Source organism: Myodes glareolus, chromosome 1 (genome assembly GCF_982192425.1).
Source record: "Myodes glareolus chromosome 1, mMyoGla1.1, whole genome shotgun sequence".
Lineage (NCBI taxonomy): Eukaryota > Metazoa > Chordata > Mammalia > Rodentia > Cricetidae > Myodes > Myodes glareolus.
In genome coordinates, this window is record NC_142026.1 from 109,955,017 (window position 1) to 109,967,430 (window position 12,414).

General features: G+C 39.6%; 1 protein-coding gene across 6 annotated transcripts in view; it reads left to right on the forward strand.

Annotated features, from left to right (window-relative positions):
- The window catches only part of Akap7 (A-kinase anchoring protein 7), a 133,853-nt gene that overhangs the window by 34,425 nt on the left and 87,014 nt on the right, over positions 1 to 12,414 (forward strand). The window lies entirely within an intron of this gene.

Below are 12,414 nucleotides of genomic sequence, written 5' to 3' on the forward strand. Positions count from 1 at the left end.
CCCTCCTGAGTGTTGAAGGTCTCACATTTATTGGAGGGTGGGTGAATTTTGAGTTTGATTCATAGATAATAGGTTGGTGTGAACCAACAAACTACAAACGGTGCTTGTGGTGTGACCTTGTGCCATTGTATTGTAGGGCCGCTCACCCTTGGTCTAAACACACTTTCAGTCTTTGGTCTCTGCTTGGTTTACTTTTATCTTTGAGGTTTTTTTTTTTAAATATCCTTATGCTTTTCTTCTTCCCTCTTTTCTTTCCTCTCCCTCTTAACTGCTCTACCTACTTTGTTCCCTCTCCTTTTAACTATCTATTTAAGAAATAATTTAGTAACTGAACATCTAGTGCCAAAATGAAAGCTCAGGTGTCAGTGAACTGTTGTTGTCTTTACAGTCTCTCTCTTGCTCTGCCTCCGTTTAATTTGGCTATCATCCTGAAGTTGGTGTCTATTATTTCCTTGTATTCTCTCTAAATATATGCATATTTATTTAGGTTGATTTTAGCATAGTAAAAAGAATACCAAACTGTCTGTGACCTTTTAGGATATTCTTTCATTCTTCATGTTATATGACCTCTGTGTCTTAATAGTTGCATGTTCAAAAGCGCACCATTAGTGGAGGGATGGGTGGAGTGGGAACCAGTTTTCACTGTTGGTTTTCCTTTTGTGTTTTACAGTATTTAAGATTAGTATTCTGTGACGGCCGTGTTTTCAGAGGATTCTCAGCGTTCAGTTATCTGTTAAAAGAGAGAGTCATTAGCCGCGCTGCATTAGTACCATCTAGTATAGCCTAAGTTCGCTCTGCACCACCATTAGTACCGTCTAGTATAGCCTAAGTTTGTTTAGTGCTCTCCCTTCAGGTGTCTTAAGCAAAAGGCTGCTTATTTTTCAGTAAAAGATTTCTATTATTTACTTGGAAAATATCTTACATAAGACAATTTTATCAGAGTTATGAATATAAAACTTGCTATTGATCTTACTGGTCAAACAGCCACATTCATCTTAGGTTTTAATAAATTTATATTCTTTAAATTCATTTCTTTTGCATAATGTCAGGCTCAAGGAATTGTACTTTAGTGGGAACTTCAAGCACCAAGTAGGTTCCTGGGATAGTAAATGGAAATGAAATTCTTGATCTTCCGAGAAGCAGTCTTATACAGGAACAAATGGATGAGCGGTGTGATGGACATAGTAATGTCTGTACCGAGAGGTGGGGGCAGTGTGCTGAGGGCACATAGGAGAAGCTTACGGAGTGAGGATGTTTCCACAGGAGCCATATAGCACTGAGCTCAGGTTTGAAGGTACTCAAAAGGCATTCTGGTTAAGCAAAGTGGAGGAGGGCATTCCAGGCAGAGGAAGAATATGTGCAAAGATATCAAGACATGTTTAGAGGCTCTCAAGTAGTTCAGTTTTTTAATCTTTAAGTTTACTTATTGTTATTTTCTGTATGTGGGGCATGTGTGTCTGTCTGTCTCTATCGGGGTGTGGAACTGCTTGTGCCACGCCACATGTGTGGAGGTCAAAGGACAGCTTTGTGGAGTCGCTTTTCTCCTCTCACTTTTCCATGGGCTCTGGGAATTGAATCAGGTCACCAGCAAGGGCCTTCCTGCCTAAGCCACACCCCCTCCCCGCCCCAGCCTGTAGTTCATTTTTATTTGAATTTAAATTGCAAACCTAGGACTATCGGTAGAAGGAGATTCATATAATAAGGGAACAAAGAAAGTGAAACAATAGTTGTAGGAAGATGGTGCAAGTTTTAAATAGTGGTTAAGGAAGGAGAGGGGTTTCATGAAGCAGTGTGTGATGAGATGGCAGATCAGGGCAGGCATGTTTAGGATGGATTCCAGGGGCTCACAGTTTCTTACTTCCTTGGGTACTTTTCTGAGCATGGAATGTAGCGAGGAAGCTGAATTAATGTATGCTTGACCCTTACACGCAGATGTATTGAAGGACCGAGAGAGCCGGACAGTGTCTGATGGTGTGTTTCCTAATTTCTGTTAGAGTGAAATAAAATGGGATGGGATTGGTGTGCATGCCAAGCAGTGTCTGACACTGTGTGATCTGATAGTGGAAGAATGGGGCAAGAGGGCTGAAGATTAGTGTTGTTAATAGAAGCCTACGAGTGAGCGGATCTCTGTGAGTTGGAGGCCAGCCTGGTCTACAAGAGCTAGTTCCTGGACAGGCTCCAAAGCTACAGAGAAACCCTGTCTCCAAAAAACAAAACAAAAACAAAAGCAAAAATAAACAAAAACCAAACAAACAAAAAAAGAAGCCTGCAAATGAGAAAGCTGTAAGGGTTAGTGAGATCCAGACAACACTATATTGAATTTTGAGAATCCAGGGGAGTTGTTCTTAACAGAGGCTAATGGAATCTTCTTCCTTTACTTTTACGAAGAGGAGCAAGTGATAGAAATTCAAAGGCAAAAAATGTTTAAAGCTCACTGTAGAGTTCAGTAAGGTTACTAGATAAAGTATCAGTATAAAAATATGATAAGTAATTGAGGTCAGTAAGATGGCCCTGTGGGGGTAAAGGCACTTGCCACCAAGCCTGAGTTGAAGCCTCTTAGCTCACATGGTGGGGAGAACCAATTCCTGCAAGTTGTCCTGTGACCTCCATAATCGTTGTGCATGTAAACGGAAAGAATAAAAATGGCTACATTTAATTACCTAATTTTCTAATGGGCCATCATTTATAAGCAACAAGATTGTAAGAAAGCGAACGGCCCCCAAGGATGTGCTAGACTTTTGTGGAGAGAATATTTTAACTATATCTTTGCTAGGCACATTTATCAAATCCTTTTCTCATTTTCTTTCCTTTTCCTTTTCATTTGTTATGAGATAACCTCTTCTACTCTGTGAGAAATACGTTCTAGACTAAGCCAGACCATCAGCAAATTGCCTGCTTGCGTATGTTAAACTGTGTTTCTGTGGAAGTGATGTGGCAAAGTTGCTTTCAAATGTTTGTCTTCTTTTTAAGACTTCATAAGTTCATGATTTATAGAATATTTATTTATGTATTTAAAAGTAAATCTTAAATAACCTAAAAAGCAGATTGTAAAAGTGTTTTTTATTATTTTTTTATTTTTCTATGTTCTTGTTTTAAGACAAAGTCTCACGTAGTCCAGACTGGTCTCGTACTTACTAAGTAGTTGAGAATGACCTTAAACAACTTATTATCCTGACTTTATATGCACCACCGTGCCTGGGGTGGGTAGATTGAATCTAGGGCTTTGTGTGTGCTAGTCAGATTCTCTACTAACAGAACTATAGCCCCATCCCAGTGATTTATTTTTTAATTACAGTATCATAGCTGTTTTCTTTTAACATTTTTTTTTTATTTTTAAAGAACAGGCTACTTGTTTTTTGCTTTTTGTATCTTTTTTAAAAATTCTTACTCCATATGCATTGGTGTTTTGCTTTCATGTATGTCTAGGTGAGGATGTTGGATCCCTTGGAACCTGAAATATAGTCCATTGTGAGCTGCCATGTGTGTGCTGGGAATTGAACCCTGGTCCTCCAGAAGAATAGTCAGTGCTGTTAATTGCTGAGTCACCTCTCTGACCACAACAGATGGCTTTGATGTGATGATATTGGACGGTTAACATGTGCTTCCTGAGATAGAAAGGCTTTGCTGGCAGAAGGCTGAAGTGTTAATTTTATTCAGAGTAGAGGACACTTCATTGTCTGTCTTCCTTTGTCTTATTTTCCTTATTTTCTTATCATTTATCTTGCTAAACAGTTCTTTGGCGTCATCTTAAGTCTTATTCTGGGGTCAGGTAAATTGAAATACATATAAGCAGCCATCCAAACAATAACATTTTGAAGCCAAGTAGGATGGAAAAAACATTAGCTGACCAAAGGGAAGGCAGCTCTCAGAGCTTGGAGGGCAGATCATTCCAGAATTGATGCCCACGGTTAACAAATCTAATCTATTTTTTTCTGACGACTGAAGAGAAAATGCTAGACTTAAATCTTTTCTTTTGTAATATAAATATCACTGAAACATTTCTAATTAGTCATTCAGTCATTGTCCTTTTAAATAATTCAATGGGTGCTTGCAACATTAAGAATTCCATTCATTCTCTGCAAATCTTTTCACAAAAATATTTTCCAGCATTGGTGAAAGCTCCATTGTGTGGTGAAGAATGTGGACTCTCACCAGCTTTAATGGGAACAGCAACCGATGGATAGTCTTTTGTCATTTTAGCAAAGGCCACTGCCCTGGTGTTTCCCTTCTTTCTTCCAGATGCATTAGAGACTCCTGCTTAGAAACATTTATATTCTGAAAATTTCAGTGAAACATTACAAAAAATGAAGGATGTAGGGAAAATATCAGTGTGTGGTAAACTTACTTTTAACTTGTTATGCGAGTCTTGTATTGCTGCTTTTGTTTATAGTTTTCACATATACTTATAAGAAATCTAGATTTTTTTAATAGTCATGAGAGATTTTCATTTTTCTACACATTGAAGCACAGATTTTTGATTATTTATGTTGTTGGGAAAATAATTTTTTCTGTATCCCCTACTGGCTTGATACTATGTTACCAAGGCTGACCTTGATCTTGAAGCACTCCTCATGTCTTAGCTTCCCAACTGCTAACATTAATATGTATACCACAGTGCCAGGTAAGGATTAAGCAGTGCACTGAGAACCCCAGGTGCTGGAGTTTAGTTGGCTCCTCCATTAGTGATAGTGTTCATATAGTCAGACTATAGATATTTTTTTCAGTATTTTATTTCTTTATATTCATTGGATTATTCTTTGATACTGAGAATCGAATGCAAGGCCTTGGGAATTCTTAGTGTATATTCTCTTATCGAGTTCCATTACTAGTCTCTAGATTTAGTTTTAAAGGAATTCTTCAGGATCAGATTCTGTAAGTCCAACAGTATCACTACCAGGCTCTCTCTCTGGTCTCACCTCAGTTCCTTGATCTTTGAAAGAAGCCAAGGAAGACACACAGGTAGGTAAGACTTCTCACAGAGTAATGTGAGGCCTTCTGAAGATGCGAGTGGGCGGTGGGCAAAGGGACTGCTGTCCTGTCTGCACATTCAGTGGCTTCTAAGGCCTCTGCACCAGCCAGCTTCCTGACTGGTTTTCCTGTCTAGGTGATTGACTCTTTTAGGTAGAGTACATCAGATAAAAAGTGCCCGATAGTAGCCTTGTAAGGGTTAGGGCTCATGATACCATCTTTAGATAGTTATCCATGACCTTCAGGGTAGTTCAGGATATCATATTTCCTCCTAGGGCCAGAGATATGACTCAGGTCTCATTCTTCTAACAGTAATGGAGTCCTACAGTTCTGGTCTTTGTTTATACAGCTGTTGATTATGAGACAAGGATCCCTAATAGCCTCTAAGCCTGCAAGTATCTGACTAGTTACCTAATGGTATTAGTGCAATAATTTAATATTTTTTGTATTATAACTGTTTATTCAAATGGTACATTCTAACTTTCAGAAGAATGTTTCATCTATCAGGATATCGTTAAAAAAACTGTTATAAACTGTGTGTGTGTGTGTGTGTGTGTGTGTGTGTGTGTGCCTACATAGAAATATTAATTTTTTTTTGTTCAGAACATTGGAGGTAGAATTGGTCAGACTTAATAGAAAGCAGGAGAATTTGGAAAGGGTATAAATAGTGTGATTTATCTAATTTTAATAGAGAGGAGTTTTAGTGTTTAAGTTAAATTCTTAAAGAATTGCACAGTTATTATAAAAAGGAAATGCCTGTAGATGCTACTATTTAAACTTATTACTGAAGATGATTGGAATACAGAATACTAAGAAACTGGTGCAAGCCCGACTCCAACATTAGGGAGGCTGTGTCTGAAGGGCTTGAGTTAGAAGTCTGGTCAACACAGTGGGACCTTTTCCAAGAAAGAAGTAATTAAGAAATTTTAGTGTATAGCATGAAGCTAGCCTGAGGTTTCTAATTTTAAAACATTGTGCTAAGAAATTTTTTCTCGCCCTTTTGAGAGTAAGGGTTGAGGGTTCCACATGGGTTACAAGCTGGGGAGTGTTGAGCAGCAGCCTGCTGCATCTGAGAGCCAGCTCGAGCGGGAGGTGGGAGAGTCAGTGCCCAATGCACCACGCAGCTGGTGAACCAATCCCCAATAGTGTGGACTAGTCCCCATGTTCAGGTGCCAGGTGATGGTGGAAGTTACAAACTAATCCCACACTAACTTATTTTTATTTTATGTCCATGAGTGTTTTGCCTGCATGGATGTCTTTGCACCATGTGTGTTCCTGGTATGTATGGAGGTCAGAAGGAAGCATCAGATTCCCTGAAACTGAAGTTACATATGGTTGTGAGCTACCATGTGGGACTGGGAACTGCATCTGGGTCCTCTGAAAGAGCAGCCAGTGCTCTTAACCACTGAGCAGTCTGTTGACTGAGTTTTCTGTCCTGCCTGGTTTCTGTCCCCCCACCAGGTCCCACAGCCATTTAACCTCAAAGAAGTCACACAGAGGTCCACAAAGTTATAAACTGATTGGCCCATTAGTTCAGGCTTCTTATTAACTCTTATAACTTATTTAGCCTATTAATAGCCTATTATTTGTAACTTATATAGCCTATTATATAGCCTATTATTTTTATCTGTGTTAGCCATGTGGCTCAGTACCTTATTCAGCGGGGCAGGTCACATCTTGCTTCTTCAGTGTCTGGGCAGGACTGGGAGGAATGGGCTTCTTTCCAGAATTCTCCTGTTCTCATTGACCCGCCTCTACTTCCTGTCTGGTTGTCTTGCCTATACTTCCTGCCTGGCTACTGGCCAATCAGCATTTATTTAAAACATAATTGACAGACTATAGAATTGTCCCACACCAGCCCCATCTCCAAAAACACTTTTAACCAAGGACTGAATTTGATAACCTGACAGGCCTCTGACCTCCTACCCGCCTTCTGAAGAAGGTTATAAACTCAGTTTTCTAATCATCCCTGGATGCAGGTTGTCTGGCTTATGTTTGAGAGGGAACGTCCTTATACCTAGAGGGAAGCAATGTCCTCTTCTCTGAAGGTATGAGGGGAGACACATAGAACTTTGCCAAGTTCTCCCAGTCTGACATCATCAGTCACACTTTCCATCTGGTTGTACTTCTCTGTAACTGTCCACTTAATTAAACCCACCTTAAAAGATACATAGGTTGGGGGCCTGGAGAGATGATTCAGTGGTTAAGAGCATTCGCTGTTCTTCCAGGGGGCCTGAGTTCAATTCCCAGCAGCTACATGGTGGCTCACATAATGAGGTCTGATGCCCTCTTCTGTTATGTAGGCATGCATGCAGGCAGAACACTACATACATAAAATGCATGAAACTCCCCACTCCCAACAGAGGTTTACCTGCTTTTGGGTGGTGCTGGGAAGAGTGTGGTCCTCAATTTCTTATGAAGGGTCTCAAGTCACATAAAACTTCTACTAAATAAAATTGTGTGTGTTTCTCATTACTTTATCTTTTGTTATAAAATTCTGAGCCCTCTCAGCATAATAAAATAAATGATGGTCCCAAGTTCTCTTGCCCCTGCCTCCACCCCAATTATGCAAGCAGATATTCTGTTACTAATTCTTTCTGTTTTTCTGATCTGAGGGCTTGTTTTGTTCTGGAGCAGTGAAGAGACCGAGCCCATCTTTGTGTTCTCATAACTGTGGGTTGTAAAGGACTAGTGGACAGGCGTCAGGTATTTGACCTATGGGGCCCTGAGTCACATCTTCTTACCTTGATTCTTAGAGTAAAACAACACCGGCTTTTTTTCCAACAGGAACCTGTAAAGCCTGAGAGATTTTGAAGATACAGGCAACTGAATTTATATGACATTTCTTTACATTTGCAATGAGGAAATTTCTCTGAAAAGCTTTTTGCATAGAAATGAATATAGAATTTTGATCATTTTTATAAGCTGAATGTGATTTTGTTAAGAAGGTTATTAGATTGAGAGATTGCTAAAACTTTAACTGTTGGAATTGTAATGGTCTTTGCATGTTTTTGTTCAAAATGAGAAAAGTGCCCTTGGTTAGCATGATAAATGATTCCAAGTACATTTTTCTCATAAAGGAGAAAATGAAAGGCTTTAGAAGGCTCATTTGAGCATTATGCTCTCTCTTATTTTGACTGTCATTTTCCCCTGAGATGGAGAAGAATTTGTAAGGAATTTCTTCCATTCCCAGCATTTCTGGGCCTGCCTAAGCTGCTGTGTTACTGCATGAAGATTTGGACTTCCAAATTTAATCTGCTGGTGTCTCAGGAGCTGGCTGACCCTTCACCCTGTAGCTTGGGTTAGGTTCTCTCTGGACACGTCAGAACAACTTTGCCACACTTCCTTCACGTACCAGAGACCAGACTGTCTGTGTTCCCTGCCCTGAGACAGCAGTTTCATTTCTGCCTGTTTGCGTGTGTCATTCTCCATGCTTGCTTTCTTTTCTTGCTTCTCTCTTGACCCTTGCCCTGTCCCCTCTTCCATTTACTTGTTTTTCCGTCCGACATATAAATGAGTTTGCTTTGTGGCTGTTTTAATCATTTTACATTTTTTTGCAAATATTTTGTATTTTTTATTGAGCTCTAAATTTTTCTCTGCTCTCCTCCCTTTGCAATTTTTTTAAAAAAGATTTATTGTATTTTACTTTGTGTTGTATGTGTGTGTGTTTTGAATGTATGTATGTGTACCATATGTCCAAGTGCCTATGGAGGCCAGAAGAGAGCACTGCATCCACTGTATATGGAGTTTAGTTCCGGATGAGGATGATGGAATCTGCAGCCGGACCCTCTGCAAGAGCAGGAAGAACTCTTAACCCAGCCCCTCCATCATCTCACAAAGATGAATTCATTTAGCCGCAGTACAGATGGTGGGGCTCATCATCACCCTCACTTACTTGACAGAGAAAATAAGATTAAGTACTTGTTGCTTAAGTGGCAAAGCTATCATATAAATCTGGGCTTGACTCCAGATTCTGTGCTGGGTAATTGTATGGTAATCTGTCGGTTTGTAAATTAGCTGCTGGGCTCCTCAGATACTTTCTGAGAATACCCCTTTGCCTTCTAGGCTGAGCTGAAAGCCAGCATCTGTTGGGGAGACTGCTCATTTCCCCAAATCCGTCATACCCAAGGCCCAGAGATGTCACCCCAGGCTCCTGGTACGTTGTAGTAGGTCTTTCTTTGGACTGCCAGCTCCCAAATAACTACACAGACTTTTATTAATTATGCAAGCTTGGCCTTAGCTTAGGCTTGTTTCCAACCAGCTCTTCAAACTTAAATTAACTCATTTATAGTAATCTATGTTTTTCAGTGTGACCCCTTATCTCTCTGACTTCCTCTGTGTCTGGCTGGCAAATCTCCCACCTCAAGCCTTTTTTTTTTTTTTGTCACAGGGTTTCTTTGTAGCTTTGGATCCTGTCCTGGAACTAGCTTTCTAGACCAGGCTGGCCTCAAACTCACAGAGCTCTGCCTGCCTCTTGTCTTCTGAGTGCTGGGATTAAAGGTGTGCACCACCACCGCCCAGCACTTTTATTTCATTTTAGGTGACTGAAGAATGAGTCTAAAATCTTATTCATTTTTAAAAATTATATGTGACGTAATTATATAGTAACTTACACTGATATTAGAAAGACTTTTCCAACTGAAAACCATGAAAACTCTCCCACCTGAAAATCATGGAAAGAAATTGCTTGGTGTTGTAAGATATCTTACTGCGTCACAGATCAGTTTTTAAATTATCATTCTTGTTATAACCACACAGTAAAACAGAGTGTGCTATATAGGCCATCTAGTTTGCCTTTCACTTGTGAGCTTGGTTTAGATAATATTTGCAGTTATTGATTCTGAATCTGAATGTCACCAAATGAAGATAAAAAGGCATTAACATATTTATAAAAATAAAAAAATAAATTTATTTACATTTTGACCAAACTGGCAAGAGAAAAATTTTCATCTGCCTGTCTTGCCCACAACTGTGTGACAGCCAGAGAGAAGTTGAGACAAAGGGTGCAATTTTGTGCAGGTGTAAATTTGACTTAGGCTCCAATTACTTCCCTGAACAGAGAGGGAGGTGAGTGTCCTGAGCGAGAAGCTGGGATTTCTGAGGTTTTCTGAGGTCGGCCATTTTTACTTCCAACATGCTGTTCCTGTGGATCCTTAGTCTTAGCACCCCTGTTATAATTTCTCCTTATTTTGGCGCCATTCCTCAGTCTTGAGGGATTTAAGGACCTGTGCCATCTAGCTGTCTGTCTGCTCCTGATTAATGTGTGGGTCCTATCACCAGCACTTGAAGTGAGAAGGTAAAAATGTAACTTGTGGCTGAAGGAAATAGTCTGAGAAGAAACTGGAGCCAAGGTTAGACGCTGTGTAATAGCGCCTCTAGTGGAAGGGTGGGGAACATGCTTAAGAACTACCCTTCTGTAACCCTGCTTTTGGTAGGCCATCCTGATAATCTTCCTGTCTCTGAATGAGTGTGTGTGTGTGTGTGTGTGTGTGTGTGTGTGTGTGTGTGCGCACGCGCGCGCGCACGCTTGTGTGTTCTGCACAAGAGTGTGAGTACACATGCCTGTGAAGGGACATGCAGAGGCCAGAGCAGGCTGTTAGTGAAATTAAATTTTAGGAACATTAAAGCTTACTTCAGCATTTGCCTGCTTTTAAGTTCTTTTTTTTTAATTTTTAATTTTTTAAAGTTCTTTTTGAGTGGAGTTTAATTTATAACTCAGATTAAATAAGGTATTATTTTTAGAATATAAATTTTATTGACTCAACTTTCATAAAAATGTTATGATTCTGGCAATCCTAAGTAGTGTCTGTTGTCTTAGCATATTCAAATAAGGAAAACTGGACCCTGAGTTCTGAACTCTGTGTTCACGTAGTTATAGTAATTCTGTAATCGCCACTCATCTGTCACTCTCTGCCTTACTCCATGACACAGGTCTCACTGGAGCTCACCCTTGCAATGAGATTGGCCAGCCGTAGAGCTGGACTCTGCCTGCCTCCTCCTGCTGCTACTGGGGTTGCAGACTCAGGCAGCCGTGCTTGGCCTGTGCTTGATGCTGGGCATTCACACCCTGGTCCTCACATTTGCTGAGGAAGAGTTTACTCACCGAGCCATCTCCCTAGCCCTGGATAGACTTTGTTCTTTGAAGCCATTGATCATTGGGTCCCCTGTGAGGGTTTGTGTGGTTCCCGTGGACAGTCTGTTATACATAGGAGGAAAAAACAGGCAGAAAAAAAAGAGCCTCCACTACTCCCTTATTATTATTTATTATTATTATTATTATTATTATTAATGATCATGAGCATCTTCATGTTTCTTTCTTTCTCTGTCTCTTCTTCTTCTTCTTCTTCTTCTTCTTTTTCTTCTTCTTCTTCTTCTTCTTCTTCTTCTTCTTCTTCTTCTCCTCCTCCTCCTCCTCCTCCTCCTCCTCCTCCTCCTCCTTCTTCTTCTTCTTTTTTTGAGACAGGGTTTCTTTGTGTAGCCCTGGCTGTCCTAGACCAGGCTAGGACAGAGATCCCCCTGCTTCTTTGCATCTCAGGTGCTGGGATTAAAGGCATGTGCCACCAAGCATCTTGGAACAGATGTACTTTTGCACAATTTTGACAGAGTATAGTGACAATGTTGAAACCAGGTTATCTGTAAAACCTGTGTAGTTCTCTCAGAAGATCTCACCTAAGAGCCACTATTGGAGTAGCATCTAGGAAGGAAGCTCATGCTTTATGGTTAACAAATTACAAAAACAAGTAGAAATATGGAAGGGGTTATCTAAAAAGTTATAAGTCTAGCCTTGCCCTAGAATTTAATCATACAGAATATGAGGAGTTAAATTTTAATAATTAAGCTGCAGTTGCCCTTGTTGTGTTTATATTGATGACATTTTTAGAATTCCTTAGGCACATGTGACAGGACTGTGGACTGTGAACGCAGAATGGAAGAATTATTGTTTATTCATGAAGAGCGCACATATAACAAAAAATTAAAAAGACATGAAGCTTAGAGGTAGATAAGGTGGGGCCTTAAGGGAAAATTGGAGAGAAGAGATGGTAGATGGATAGGATCCATACACATTGTATAAACACATGTAACTTTCAAGAGTACAAAATATATTAAAAAGCATACATGTCAAAACTACCACATTTTAAATATGTTTCGCAGTATAAGTTAGTTTTCAGTGCTTACAAATGAGAGTTGAGGAAATTAAAAAAATAGTTATTCTTATAAATCTTATATTAAAATTATAATTTTAAACTTACTTGAAATGAATAAAGCATAATTATTGACTTAACAGAGACATGACTCACGCTATTTTAAAATTATTATAACTGTGTGTATATATAGTGCTTAGTAACTCAGCAACCCAGTTTTCATTATTTTTAGAGCCCATTAAGACAGTAATTAGACACTGTTATATTAGGAATGTGACGATCTTAAAGATTTTATAAAAGTTAT